At 38.9% G+C, this 16426-nt stretch overlaps 1 long non-coding RNA gene across 1 annotated transcript; it reads left to right on the forward strand.

Moving 5' to 3' along the window:
• Window positions 9560-10276, forward strand: LOC110268245. Its single transcript, XR_002356372.1, has 4 exons — window positions 9560-9702; window positions 9791-9883; window positions 9973-10077; window positions 10194-10276. It is a non-coding gene; the product is annotated as an uncharacterized LOC110268245 (long non-coding RNA).

The raw sequence follows: 16426 nt of genomic DNA on the forward strand, positions 1-16426 counted from the left end.
GATGACTTAGTTCTCTATAAATGTAATCCTAACTACGGTGGCTTCAGTTACAACAATGGCGAGGTGAGTACGGTCTACGGCGGGTTGCCTTTCTGAGTTTTCTCTATTTACTTTGATGGGTTGCTTTCTTTCTTTAACAGTTTGATTTCTTATGCTGTTATGCATATCAGGTGTTTGTGTTAATGCCATTTTTATTTTGGGGGTTTTTTTTGCAGCAAGGTTGTGTGGTTGTCCTTTGCTCAAGTGTTGACGGTGATTTCTCAAAAGTAGAAGGCTATCTTGAGGGAAGTTTATAAGAAGAAGAAGTACACGTCAAGCTCTTAATCTCCACCCTAAGAAGTAAGAAGACCAAAGCCATTCGTAGAGGCTCACTAAGCACCAGGTATTTGCCTTGCCTTGTGTTTAAATTCTTTAATTAGCTTTGAATTTTGTTCCTGTTCATTCATCATGCTACACTGTTGTTGAGACTGGTGCACGAAATTGTGATAATCAATGGCGCCAACAACTTGGTACGCACAATTGTAATCTCAACTATTTGTCACAACTCCGCACAACTAACCAGCAAGTGCACTGGGTCGTCCAAGTAATAAACCTTACGTGAGTAAGGGTCGATCCCACAGAGATTGTCGGCTTGAAACAAGCTATGGTCATCTTGTAAATCTCAGTCAGGCGGATTCAAATGGTTATGGAGAATTGATAATTAAAATATAAATAAAACATAAAATAAGATAGAGACACTTATGTAATTCATTGGTGAGAATTTCAGACAAGCGTATGAAGATGCTTTGTTCCTCCTGAACCTCTGTTTTCCTATTGCCTTCATCCAATCATTCATACTCCTTTCCATGGCAAGCTGTATGTTGGGCATCACCGTTGTCAATGGCTACTTCCCGTCCTCTTAGTGAAAATGATCCAAATGCACTGTCACCACACGGCTAATCATCTGTCGGTTCTCGATCATGTTGGAATAGGATCCATTGATCCTTTTGCGTCTATCACTACGCCCAACACTCGTGAGTTTGAAGCTCGTCACAGTCATCCCTTCCTAGATCCTACTCGGAATACCACAGACAAAGTTTAGACTTTCCAAATCTCAGGAATGGCCGCCAATAATTCTAGCCTATACCACGAAGGTTCTAATCTGAGATTAAAAACCCAAGAGATACACATTCAAGCTTGTTTGCATGTAGAACGGAAGTGGTTGTCAGGCACGCGTTCATAGGTGAGAATGGTGATAAGTGTCACATAATCATCACATTCATCATGTTCTTGAGTGCGAATGAATATCTTGGAGAAGAAATAGGCTTGAGTTGAATAGAAAAATAATAGTACTTTGCATTAATTCATGAGGAATAGCAGAGCTCCACACCTTAATCTATGGTGTGTAGAAACTCCACCGTTGAAAATACATAAGAACAAAAGGGTCTAGGCATGGCCAAATGGCCAGCCTTCCAAAGATGAACATACAAGTTTGAAAGATTCTATGATCAAAAGTATGAAATACAATAGCAAAAGGTCTTATTTATAGAAAACTAGTAGCCTAGGGTTACAAAAATAGGTAATTAATGTTGAAATCTTCTTCCGGGCCCACTTGGTGTGTGCTTGGGCTGAGCATTGAAGCTTTCACATGTAGAGACTTTTCTTGGAGTTAAACGCCAGCTTTTGTGTCAATTTGGGCGTTTAACTCCAGCTTTTATGCCAGTTCTGGCGTTTTGACGCCATAATTTTTATGCTGACTTGGAACACCGGTTTGGGCCATCCAATCTCGGGCAAAGTATGGACTATTATATATTACGGGAAAGCCCAGGATGTCTAGTTTCCAACAAAATTAACAGCGCGCCAATTCGGTATCTGTAGCTCCAGAAAATCCACTTCGAGTGTAGGGAGGTCAGAATCCAACAGCATCTGCAGTCCTTTTTCAACCTCTGAATCAGATTTTTGCTCAGGTCCCTCAATTTCAGCCAGAAAATACATGAAATCACAGAAAAATACACAAACTCATAGTAAAGTCCAGAAATGTGATTTTTATTTAAAAACTAATAAAAATATACTAAAAAGTAACTAAAACATACTAACAACTACCTAAAAACAATACCAAAAAGCGTATAAATTATCCGCTCATCACAACACCAAACTTAAATTGTTGCTTGTCCCCAAGCAACTAAAAACAAAGTGGGATAAAAAAATAGAATATATAATGAATTCCAAAAACATCTATGAAGATCGGTCTTAATTAGATGAGCGAGACTGTTAGCTTTTTGCTTCTAAACAGTTTTGGCATCTCACTTTATCCTTTGAAGTTCAGAATGATTGGCATCTATAGGAAATCAGAATTCAGATAGTGTTATAGATTCTCCTAGTTCAGTATGTTGATTCTTGAACACAGCTACTTTATGAGTCTTGGCCGTGACCCTAAGCATTTTATTTTCCAGTATTACCACCGGATACATAAATGCCACAGACACATAACTGGGTGAACCTTTTCAGATTGTGACTTAGCTTTGCTAGAGTCCCCAATTAGAGGTGTCTAGAGCTCTTAAGCACACTCTTTTTGCTTTGGACCATGACTTTAACCGCTCAGTCTCAAGCTTCTCACTTGACACCTTCACGCCACAAACACATGGTTAGGGACAGCTTGGTTTAGCCGCTTAGGCCAGGATTTTATTCCTGTAGGCCCTCCTATCCACTGATGCTCAAAGCCTTGGATCCTTTTTATTTTACCCTTGCCTTTTGGTTTAAAGGGCTATTGGCTTTTTCTGTTTGCTTTTTCTTTTTCTTTTTCTTTCTTTTTTTTGCATTTTTTTTGCAAGCTTTGTGCTCACTGCTTTTTCTTGCTTTAAGAATCAATTTTATGATTTTTCAGATCATCAATAACATTTCCCCTTTTTCATTATTCTTTCAAGAGCCAACAATTTTAACATTCATAAACAATAATATAAAAAATATGCACTGTTCAAGCATTCATTCAGAAAACAAAAAGTATTTCCACCACATCAAAATAATTAAACTATTTTAAAATTCGAAATTCATGTACTTCTTTTTCTTTTTCAATTAAAAATATTTTTCATTTAAGGAAGGTGATGGATTCATAGAACATTCATAGCTTCAAGGCATAGACACTAAGACACTAATGATCATGTAGTAAAGACACAAACATAGAGAGAACATAAGGCATAGGAAACGAAAAATAGAAAAATAAAGAATAAGAAAATTAAAGAACGGGTCCACCTTAGTGATGGCGGCTTGTTCTTCCTCTTGAAGATCTTATGGAGTGCTTGAGCTCCTCAATGTCTCTTTCTTGCCGTTGTTGCTCCTCCCTCTTGACTCTTTGGTCTTCTCTAATTTCATGGAGGAGGATGGAATGCTCTTGGTGCTCCACCCTTAGTTGTCCCATATTGGAACTTAATTCTCCTAGGGAGGTGTTGATTTGCTCCCAATAATTTTGTGGAGGAAAGTGCATCCCTTGAGGCATCTGAGGGATTTCATGATGAGAAATTTCCTCATGCTCTTGTTGAGGTCCATGAGTGGGCTCTCTTGTTTGCTCCATCCTTTTCTTAGTGATGGGCTTGTCCTCTTCAATGAGGATGTCTCCTCTATGTCAATTCCAGCTGAATTGCATAGGGTACAGATAACTTGGCCACAACTTCATAGAAGTGGTCTTGATGGCCCTTTGAGATGAATCTCTCCATCTCCCATGACTCGGAGGTGGAAGCAATTGCCTTCCCTTTCCTCTTTCTAGAGGCTTCTCCGGCCTTTGGTGCCATAAATGGTTATAGAAAAATAAAAAGCAACGCTTTTACCACACCAAACTTAGAAGGTTTTCTCATCCTCGAGCAAAAGAAGAAAGAAGAGAGTAGAAGAAGAAAAAATAGAGGAGATGGAGGGGGTTTAGTTGTTCGGCTAAGGGGGAGAAGGAGTGTTTACGTTGTGTGAAAATGAAGGAGTGAAGATGTGTTTACATAGGAGTGGAGAGAGGGGCAGGTTTCGGCCATGTATGGGTTGGTTTGGGAGGGAAAGTGGTTTGAATTTGAATGGTGAGGTAGGTGGGGTTTTATGATGGGTGGATGTGGATTGGTGAAGAGATTATGGAGAAGAAGGTAGGATTTGATAGGTAAGGGGTTTTTTTGGGGAAGAGGTATTGAGGTGTGAAGAAGGGAGAGAGAGATAAGGTAGGTGGGGATTCTGTGGGGTCCACAGATCCTGATGTGTCAAGGATTTCTCATCCATGCACCATATTGGCGCGTAAACACCCCCTTGATTGCCAATCCTGGCGTTAAACACCAGGTTGCTGCCCATTTCTGGCATTTAACGCCAGCTCTGTGCCCCCTTTCTGGCGTTAAATGCCCAGAATGGTGCCAGACTGGGCGTTTAACGCCCATTCTGCTACCCTTACTGGCGTTTAAACGCCAGTAAGCTTCTCCTCCAGGGTGTGCTATTTTTAATACTGTTTTTGATTCTGTTTTTGCTCTTTCAGTTGGTTTTTGTGACTTCACATGATCATCAACCTACAGAAAACATAAAATAACAATAGAAAATAAATTGATATGATTAAATAAAATTGGGTTGCCTCCCAACAAGCGCTTCTTTAATGTCAATAGCGTGACAGTGGGCTCTCATAGAGCCTCACAGATACTCAGAGCATGATAATGGCCTCCTAACACCAAACATAGAGTTTGAATGTGGGGGTTCTATTTGACTCTGCATTGAGAGAAGCTTTTCATGCTTCCTCTCCATGACTACAGAGGGAGATCCTTGAGCTTTAAGCACAAGGGAGTCCTCATTCACTTGAAGGACCAATTCTCCTCTGTCAACATCAATCACAGCTTTTGCTGTGGCTAGGAAGGGTCTGCCAAGGATGATGGATTCATCCATACACTTCCCAGTGTCTAGGATTATGAAATCAGCAGGGATGTAGTGGTTTTTAACCTTTACCAAGACATCCTCTACAAGTCTATAAGCCTGTTTTCTTGAATTATCTGCCATCTCTAGTGAGATTCTTGTAGCTTGTACCTCAATGATCCCTAGCTTCTCCATTACAGAGAGAGGCATGAGGTTTATACTTGACTCCAGGTCACACAGAGTCTTCTCAAAGGTCATGGTGCCTATGGTACAAGGTATTGAGAACTTCTAACAGTTTATAGAGCTTGTGTTTTGGTTATTTTGTGAAGTTAAATTGCTTATTTTACATTCCTTAGGTAATCAATATTCTAAAGATCTCACTTATAGTAATTTTCGTTTATCATAATCTCACAACTTTCATCACTATGAGTCTATGATTAAGATTTAAGAATATCTAACTATTATAATCACACAATTAAGGTTTTCTAGAATGATAAAATTTTCTAGAAGTGAATCTGGTTCTGGCCAATAGTTTTAAATCACAAGATATTCAAGTTTATTAACGGAATAACGGCCAATGTTGAAGTATGGTGATAGATGTAGATAAAGAAATTAAAGTTGAGGTGAGAGAGCAGAATAAGAAGGTGAATCAGCTTTATGTTTAGTCTATTCATGTATTACCGTTTTGGGTTATAATTCAATATATAAATGGTGCAGCGAATCAAAATTTTAAGTGCGGTAATAAAATAATAAAAATGTAAACATTTTAATATAAACACAATAGTTTGATAATTTGATATACTTAATATATGTTATTGTCCTAGTTATGACTTTTATGTGAAGATATAGTTAACTTTATAATAAAAATAACATGATTCTTTGCCAAATTTGCTGCGTGGAGGAATTGTTCAGTGCATGAGGGCATTTCTTTTGAGTTTTGACAAGAGAAATAATTAATGCTTGTGGGCAAGAATAAGAATAAAGAATTATGATAGTGCCACAGTGGACTGGGCTCAATTTGGACACCGTGGGAAGCATCATTGCTTACTATTAAGTTTATATTACAATTAAAGCCCAATAGTGTGGCCGAGGCAGTGTGTGAGTGGCAAATTAGTTTGCCTCATACACCAATTTGTTAGACTTAGCATTAGGAAAAATTCAATTCACAAGTGCTTATTCCTTGCTAAAATAATTTCAAATAGAAAGGGAACATATTTTAGCTGCATGTGGGGCTAATAGTAGTAAACATGAGACAAGGAAAAAGGGCAAGATGTCAAAAAAGGTGCTGACAAGAGGTGACGATGAAGGTTAAAGCAAAATGGTAATCAAGAAGATAATAAACATCAAAGACGGTGAGGATCAAATCAAGATGCCAACAAAGAATTCCAACGAAAAAAATCATCTAGTCAAGATGAAAGCCATTGAACATGAGGATCAAGGTAGGAAGAAGCCGTCTAGGAAGAAGGTACCAATGAAAAAATCAAAGGTGGAGACTGATAAAGCTGTGATAAATACCAATGACGCTGAGGGTCAAAGCAAGAAGCCGACCAATAAAATACCGATGAAGGAATCGAATGAAGAAGATGCCAACGAAGAAGAATATAAGATTGAGCCTCTTATCCCTGCTATGACTTTAGACGATTTTTTTGAAAAATATGGGATATCATTAGATGAAAATGATGAAGAATATGAATATGATTATGATGAGCTCAATCCAACCATTGGTGATAGTAGTGACAGTCAACTCGGTAATGCCTTTATCCCTTTCTTCAATAGCAAATAGTGAAAGGCACCAACCTGAATCTTGTATTTAGTAGATTACTCTTTTATTCATTAGATTAGTATTCTTGTTAATATTTTCTAGTATTGAGATTGGAAATAGGTAGCAAAAAGAAAAAAATTCGTGGTCCCACCCAACTCAAGCATATTCATGCTTTGGAGACACAAATAGAGTTAACATGGTACAATGACAAACCCATAGGCCCAACAAAGACACAGATTCAATTGTTTAGTCGGTTCTTGGGAACACTTGCAAGAAACTCTAATTTGGTCACATTGTTATATACTAATTGGCAAGTTGTGTCCATTGAGACTAAAACTTCAATGTTAGATTATGCAAAGGTTAGTCGATCATTCCCCTTTTTAAATTGTTTACAAATACGCTTAGCATGTATGGTAAAATAACATAATTCGTTGTTTATTTGTGATGAGCGGATAATTTATACGCTTTTTGGCATTGTTTTTAGTATGTTTTTAGTAGGATCTAGTTACTTTTAGGGATGTTTTCATTAGTTTTTATGTTAAATTCACATTTCTGGACTTTACTATGAGCTTGTGTGTTTTTCTGTGATTTCAGGTATTTTCTGGCTGAAATTGAGGGACTTGAGCAGAAATCAGATTCAGAGGTTGAAAAAGGACTGCTGATGCTGTTGGACTCTGACCTCCCTGCACTCAAAGTGGATTTTTTGGAGCTACAGAACTCGACATGGCGCGCTTCCAATTGCGTTGGAAAGTAGACATCCAGGGCTTTCCAACAATATATAATAGTCCATACTTTGGCCAAGAATTGACGACGTAAACTGGCGTTCAACGCCAGCCTTCTGCCCAAATCTGGCGTCCAGCGCCAGAAAAGGATCCAAAACCAAAGTTGAACGCCCAAACTGGCACAAAAACTGGCGTTCAACTCCACAAATGGCCTCTGCACGTGCAACACTCAGGCTCAGCCCAAACACACACCAAGTGGGCCCCGGAAGTGGATTTATTCATCAATTACTTACTCTTGTAAACCCTAGTGACTAGTTTATTATAAATAGGACCTCTTACTATTGTATTAGAAATCCTGGATTGTATTCTGATCCTGTGATCACGTTTTGGGGGCTGGCCATCTCGGCCATGCCTGGACCTTCACTTATGTATTTTCATACGGTAGAGTTTCTGCACTCCATAGATTAAGGTGTGGAGAGAAGAGCTTCTTTATCTTTCTTAGTCAATTGGCTGTTGAATGTAAGGAATGTCAGGCGTGTCATGTCTGAGTTACATACTAAAGCTTGGCTGGCTATTAAGCCATGCCTGACCCTTTGATTGGAGCTTTAGAACATAAGATTCCTGGAATTCATATTAAAAATTTTGAATCCTTATTTTTCTTTTTTTTCATATAATTTTCGAAAAATATAAAATAAAAATCCAAAAAAAAAAAATTAATTAGAAAATCATAAAAATCAAAAATATTTTTGTGTTTCCTGTTTGAGTCTTGAGTCATGTTATAAGTTTGGTGTCACTTGCATATGCATATTGCATTTTTTTCGAAAATATCATGCATTCATAGTGTTCTTCATGATCTTCAAGTTGTTCTTGGTAAGTCTTCTTGTTTGATCTTGATGATTTTTTGTTTTGTGCCTTTTCATGTTTATCATATGCATTCTTGAATTCTTAGTGCGTAAGCATTAAAGAATTCTAAGTTTGGTGTCTTGCATGTTTTCTTTGCATTAAAAATTTTTCTGAACGCCCAAAATGGGCACCAACCTGGCGCTGAACGCCCAGAGTTGTGTACAAGGGCATTTTACATGCCTAAATTGGTGCAGGGATGTAAATACCTTGACACCTCAGGATCTGTGGACCCCACAGGATCATCTAAGGATCTGTGGACCCCACAGGATCCCCACCTACCTCATCAGCTCTCTTTCCATTCATGATCATCCCTTCTTCTTTTCCATTTACCACTCACATCCATACACCCACTACCTTCAAAAATTCAACATCTCTCTCTCCCACCCAATCCCACCAATATGGCCGAATACACACTCCCATCCATCTCCTCCATATCTTCTTCTTATTCTTCTATTCTTTCTTCTTTTGCTCAAGGGCGAGCAACATTCTAAGTTTGGTGTGGTAAAAGCATATCTTTTTTGTTTTTTTCCATAACCATTGATGGCACCTAAGGCCAGAGAAACCTCTAGAAAGAGGAAAGGGAAGACAAAAGCTTCCATCAAGGGTCTATAGCTCAAGGACTGCTGATGCTGTTGGACTCTGACCTCCCTGCACTCAAAGTGGATTTTTTGGAGCTACAGAACTCGAAATGGCGCGCTTTTAATTGCGTTGGAAAGTAGACATCCAGGGCTTTCCAGCAATATAATAGTCCATACTTTGGCCAAGAATTGACGACGTAAACTGGCGTTCAACGCCAGCCTTCTGCCCAAATCTGGCGTCCAGCGCCAGAAAAGGATCCAAAACCAGAGTTGAACGCCCAAACTGGCACAAAAACTGGCTTTCAACTCCACAAATGGCCTCTGCATGTGCAGCACTCAGGCTCAGCCAAAACACACACCAAGTGGGCCCCGGAAGTGGATTTATTCATCAATTACTTACTCTTGTAAACCCTAGTGACTAGTTTATTATAAATAGGACCTCTTACTATTGTATTAGAAATCCTGGATTGTATTTTGATCCTGTGATCACGTTTTGGGGGCTGGCCATCTCGGCCATGCCTGGACCTTTATGTATTTTCATACGGTAGAGTTTCTGCACTCCATAGATTAAGGTGTGGAGCTCTGCTGTTCCTCAAAGATTAATGCAAAGTACTACTGTTTTCTATTCAATTCTTCTTATTTCGCTTCTAAGATATCCATTCGCACCCAAGAACGTGATGAAGGTGATGTGTAGTCTAAATATAACATTCCTAGTGATGCTGAGCCTTGGGTGATAGATACCATTGGAGAGGCATGAAAGCAATTTAAGAAACGCATAAAGAAATATCACTATACACCGTACAACTCATTTAGAGAGATGATAAAAAATCGTCTAATGACTGTACCTGAACTGCATTTTCAAAAATTAGTTCAATTTTGGAGGCTTGATATCATCAAAGTAAGTTATTTTCACAACTCTCTTGGCTTTAATGATGGTATCGTGTATTTAACTAACTCTATCTAATTTTATATTGCAACAAATGTAGGTTATTTCTGACAAAAATCATGAAAACAGATCCAAGCAAAAATAAAATCATCGAATGGGTCCAGTTAGTTTTGAATTAGTACGTGCTGAATTGGTATTTTTTTGTGCTTTTTATTTTAAGTATTTTTGCATCTTTCATGTTATGTGTGTTTACTTAGTCACATGTTGGTGGTTTCTTTGTAGCGTGCAAAGAAGGAGGACAATAAAGATCCATCACAATCTGAGATGTTTGTTGTAACTCATACGAGCAAAAAAAGAGAGATTGATTCGGGAACACAAGAGACAATTGTTAGTTTCCTGGTCTCCTAGCAAAGTACACCAAACAAGAAATGTGTTAGCTATTTTTATTTATTCTAAAGCTGTTGGGTGCATGCATTTATTTTGATCCTATTTGTGTGTAATAGGAACATCTTCAAAATTTGAAAGAAGCAGGATACAATGATGATGAAGCAATTCAAACAGTTTTCGAAAAGGAGAGTGATAAACCATTATTTTATGGTTTATATTGTGTTTAATTGTGTGGTTTTATCAAACTCTACCCACTTATTCATATGGTTAGCATGTAGTTACAATTCCTTCCCAAAATTACTCCATGGTTGAAAACTTGCTTTCTAGAGACTTTTAATTATGTATTTTAATTCTCCTTTATTCCATTCGATGCCGTGATCTCTGTGTTAACTGTTTCAGGCTTTATAGGGCATGAATGACTTGGAAATTGGAGAGGAGGCTTGCAAAAATGGAAGGAACACAAAATATTAAGGAGATGACCAGCGAGAAGCGACGCGGACGCATGGCACACGCGACCGCGCGAAACGGAGAAATCGTAGTGACGCGCTCGCGTGCCTGACGCAAACGCATGGATTGGAAACTGCACAGATGACGCGAATGCGTAGACGACGCGCATGCGTGGCAAGGCAAAACGCTGGATGACGCGACCGCGTGGATGACGCAATCGTGTAACGTGCGCGATCTGCAGAATTTGCAGAATTCGCTGGGGGCGATTTTGGGCCATGTTTTGACCTAGTTTTCGGCCTAGAAAAGCAAATTAGAGCCAGAGAACATGAAGAGACCAAGAGACATTCATTCGGCATAATTTTTAGTTTTTAGATCTGAATTTACTCCTCCTCTAGGTTTTCTCTCTACACATTCATAGTTCTTAGGATTTTGTTTTTATTGCTTTTTGGATTGGGATTTTGAGAAGAGTTATTACCTCCGCCAAGACTTCATCACTCTAGTTTGTTTTCCTTACTTGTCACTTACTCTTTCATATCCTTAATTTGTTCAGAGTTACTATTGGATTATTTTTAGAATTTATTAATACAAGAACTATTTTTATTTTTAATTGATCTTTTGGATTATTATTTATCATGTCTTCCTTTATTTCCCTTTCTTATTTTGTGAAGTTTACATTCATAATGAGCGAGTAGTTCCATAACTTGATTGGGAGTTGATTGAAAGCAGAACCTTGAGTTGGAATACTCAAGAGTAAAATTGTAATTGGGTTTATTGTCAGATCGCCCTCTAGTCACTGACACTAATCCTTCCCAAGGGAGAGGATTAGAACTTATGAATAGAAATAGACTTCCAACTTTCTTGACTTTCCTCTATCTGGTAAAGGATAACTAAGGAGAATAACCTTCAATTATAAATTAATCTTGGGAGAGCTCCAACAAGGATAGACTTTCCGACTAATCTACTCCCGGTCAAGATTTTTATTTAAATTACATAAATTCTCTGATTTAGTTTCCTGTTTATCAAACTCAAAACTATTTTCGAAAACATCTGATTAATAAAATAGCATATCTTTCTGCAACTCGTTGGGAGACGACCTGGGAGTCATACTCCCAGTATTTTAATTCTAATTTTGTGACAACCCTTCTAAATTGATAAGCGGATTTTTGTTGGTTAAGAACTGTACTTGCAACGTATCTCTTATATTAATTTCTTAATCCACCAATTTCCGCATCATCAATTTTTGGCGCCGTTGCCGGGGAGGTGCAGTAGAGTGCTAAGTTATTGATTGGAATTTATTTATTTGCATTTTATTTTATTTTGCTACTATGAGCTGCATGTTTCTTTCATTAAATGACGCGTTCACTTCCTTATCCAAGCTTGCCAGTATTTGATCCTGAGATTGAAAGAACTATTTCATGTATAAGGCAAGCTCGGCGTCAGTTAGTCCTCTCCGAGGGCGAATCTAAAACGTCACTTGAGGAAGAAACAAGTTCCCTTTCTACTGATTCGGTTGATTTACGTGCAGGTGATATGGCAGCACCTAGGAGAGTTACTATCCAAGAAGCTGGAGCCCCTAATTTTTCACTGCAACCATATCAAGCACATCACCCAGCGGTGGCTATGGATTTTGAACTCAAGACCGCACTACTCAACTTGATGCCTAAGTTTCATGGCTTACCTGCTCAAGAGCCTATCAAGCACCTTAGGGATTTCCAAGTAGCCTGTTTTACTGTCAGGCGTGATGGTGCAGATGAAACTTCTATTTTGTTAAAAGCCTTCCTATTCTCTCTTGAGGGAAGGGCGAGAGAGTGGTACTACACTCAACTCGCAGCAACTGTTTCTAACTGGGATACGCTAAAAAGAGAATTTTTATTAAAATTCTTTCCAGCTGAAGTTACTGATAAACTGAGGAAAGACATTTCCATGATTGTTCAGGACGAATTCGAGACTCTATACGAATACTGGGAGTGCTTTAACAATCTTCTGGAAGCATGCCCCACCATATGATTGACAAGATAGTGTTGCTCGGCTACGTCACACAGGGTATGAGGCCTCAAGATAAGACCACATTGGAAAGTGCTAGCAATGGGTCTATGAAAAAGTACAAGACCACTGATGAGATATGGCAATTGATCAGCGACTTAGCTGAATCTACTCGGAATCACAGGCAGAAACAAAGCCAGTCAAAAGCTGTTGCAGAGGTATCCTCTAGCAGAGAAACTGCTGCTCTAACTCAGAGTATATGTGAAATGACCAACTTACTGAAGCAGATGCAGTTGAGTCAACAACAAGCTCAGCAAGCTCAGCCTTCTCCACCACAGCAAAGCCAACAGTTGGTTCCACAGAGAGTGTGCGGAATCTGTGCTGATTATAGTCATTATACTGGTGAATGTCCGCACCTCCAACAGGAAGACAATACTGTAGCAGCCACTCATAACTTTTATGACCGCCGCAATCAAGGATACAATCAAGCTGGTAGCTACAACTATGGATTGCAGGACAATTCCAACCAAGGTTAGAGAGATAATTCTAACCAGGGCTGGAGAGACAATAATAACAGAGGAGGCAGAGAAAATTAGGGAAATCAGAGGTGGAATAATAACAACAACAGGCAACAGAACCAGAACCAGCCTTACAGAGCACCCCACCTGAGGCAATCCCAAGGACCACAGCACAACCAACAACAAATTTCTCAGATCACTTGCTCTAATTCCTCTCCGAATGACGAGATGTTTCAATCCATTGCGCAAGGACAAAAGAACATGGAAAGTTTACTTAACGGTCTAACATCCGCTATACAAGCTCTCATCTCTCAGATGGGATCTGATAAACCCATATTTCATGAGTTCTTTTGTGATTAATTAGAGTGATTTATTCAACTCTTCACCTACTTATTCACATTAATTGCATGGTTTTACTTTCCCTTCCTTATTATGTCATGTTGTGAAAAACATGTTTCCTAAGCCTTAAAAATTAATTATTTTAATTACCTTTATTTCCATTCGATGCCATGATTAGTGTGTTGAGTAGTTTCAGATTTTCTAAGGCAGAATGACTTAAAGGATGAAAAAGGAAACATACTAAAATGGAAGGAGAAAGCAAAACGGAGCTTTAAAGAAACCGATATCCACGCGATCGCATGGATGACGTGATCGTGTGCCAAGCACAAGTCAGCAGCGACGCGGCCGCATGACTGACGCGACCGCGTGGCAAGGAAAAGCTCTGAATGACGCGACCGCGTGACCCACGCGGACGCGTGACAGAGGCCACACACCAGAAATTACAGAATACGCCCCCAGCGAATTCTGAAGCCCTTTTTGGCCCAGATCCAAGTACAGACAGCATAGACTAGATGTTATAAAGTGTGGGAATGCACCCATTCAAAGGGAGCTCGCATATTTTCACCTTTCAATGATTTAGATTTAGTTGAGAGGGAGATCTTCTCTCTCTCTCTTTTAGGATTTAGGATTTCTTCTTGTTTTGGGAGTAACTCTGGATCCAGGTTTAATGTTCTTTTAGTTTTACTTTTATTTATTTATTCCAACATTTGAATTGATTATTATAATTTACGAATTATTCCATGTTACAGATTTCTAATTGAATTAATGATAATTTGAGGTACTTTCAGTTTATGATTATTCTCTTTGATTTAAGTTGCCATTGCTTCCCATCTAAGGACACTTTTATTATCTCAGCGATTTACTTTTTCCCCTTTTGGTTTTGGTTAAGAATTCAGTAACTCAACAGTTATTAAACTCAACATAATTGATAATCGTTACCTTGCTAATTGAGTTGAACTTAAATAATCCCAACCTTTTCTTAGGAAATAATTAGGATTCAAGGGTCAATTTAATTAGTCCCTTGACTTTCCTTTGCTCTGGTAAAGGTTGACCGAGTAGAATTAAGATACAACTTTCATTATTGTTGAGAAGGATAACTAAGTTGGACTTCTAATTTTCCTTATCTTGCCAAAAGTTGCTTTACAGTTATTATTTATTTTTACTTGCTATTTAATTCACTCGTCATTTAAATTACTTGCTTCTCACCTTCTAAACCCCGATTACAACCCTTATAACCAATAATAAGAACACACTTCCTCGCAGTTCCTTGAGAAGACGACCCGAGGTTTGAATACTCGGTTATCAATTTCAAAGGGGTTTGTTACTTGTGACACCCAAACGTTTGTACGAAGGGATTTCTGTCGGTTTAGAGACTATATCTACAACGCGACTGGTTTTATGACATTCTTTACTGGCAAAGAAAAACCCGACGTCAGGATCATCCAATACTTCAAATACTCAACATGCAAGCTCCAGTGGAATTCCTTCTCAACCACTACCCAATCCAAAGGGTGGCATCAATGCCATCACCCTAAGGTCCGGAACCACACTGCAAGAGAGGAATCAGGAGGAGCCAAACCTACCAGAACACGCCTCATTTGAAGAGGTAGTGAAGGTAGAAGATGCTGAAGAGGAAGAGGATGTACAAGACATGGTTGAAGAAGAAGAAGCTCAACCACAGAAAAAAGCACCAAAGGTTGCCGACGCTGTAGAAACGCCCTTCCTATTCCATTTTCACAAATTGCTAGGAAGCCCAGGAAGCAGATGGAACTTGATCCCAAAATTGTAGAAATATTCAAAAAGGTTGAGGTAACTATTCCCCTTTTTGATGTTACTCAGCAAGTACCTAAATATGCAAAGTTTCTAAAAGATTTATGTATACATAAAGACAAAATTAATGAATTAGAAACTAGTCCCTTAGGTAGTTCTATATCTGCTTTAATGGGAGGTATACCTGGAAAGTGTAGTGATCCAGGTCCATGTATGGTTAATTGTACTATTGGAGGTGTGATATTTTCTGACTGCATGTGTGATTTAGGAGCGTGTGTTAGTATAATGCCTTTGTCTATATATGATACTTTGAGGCTCCCTCCCTTAAAAAGGTCGGCAACTCGTTTTGTGTTAGTAGATAAAAGCATTATTACAGTGGTTGGAATTGCTGAAGATGTATTAGTGAGCATTAAGGGGCTCACATTTTCCATTGACTTCTATATCCTGGAAATGCCCCCTAATGACTCAGGAAGGCCATCGTCAATCCTGCTTGGAAGACCATTCCTGAAGACTTCAAAGTTCAAGCTGGACGCATTTTCCGGAATTTATTCTTTTGAAATAGATGACAGAATAGTGAAATTCAGCTTAAATGAAGCTATGAAGCACCCTCCGGATGATCATTCTAGCTCCCAGTGTGACATCATAGATGAAACCGTGGCTGAAGTTCACCAGGAGGAATTAGAAGAGAAGTACATAGGACAAGGTCCAAGTGTGGGGACATTTTCAGAGGATAATGAGAGCACCTCACCATTATCACCAGCTCCAAATGATCCAGAACCTGGCTATGAGCAGAAATTAGAATTAAAACCCCTCCCTCCACACCTCAAGTATGCTTACCTTGAGGACAAGCAGAAGTTTCCAGTTATCATTGCAAGGGAGCTCACTTCTCAACAAGAAGAACAACTACTCAGTGTGGTGAAAAAACACAAGAAAGCAATTGGATGGAGCCTAGCAGATATAGTAGGCATCAACCCTCAACTTTGTGAGCACAAAATATTCCTAGAAGAGTGAGAAAAGCCTATCCATCAACCTCAAAGAAGACTGAATCCCACCATCTTAGAAGTTGTCAAGAAAGAAGTGACCAGGCTACTTGAAGCAGATATCATTTACCCCATCTCTGATAGCGAATGGGTCAGTCCAGTACAAGTGGTGCCCAAAAAGTCAGAAATCACAACAGTAAGAAATAAGCATGGAGAGCTTCTGACAACTAGAGTGCAGAATTCATGGAGAGTTTGTATTGACTATAGGCATCTCAACCAAGCCACTCGCAATGATCATTACCCCTTGCCATT

The sequence above is a fragment of the Arachis ipaensis genome, chromosome B10 (genome assembly GCF_000816755.2).
Source record: "Arachis ipaensis cultivar K30076 chromosome B10, Araip1.1, whole genome shotgun sequence".
In the NCBI taxonomy this organism is placed as follows: Eukaryota; Viridiplantae; Streptophyta; class Magnoliopsida; order Fabales; family Fabaceae; genus Arachis; species Arachis ipaensis.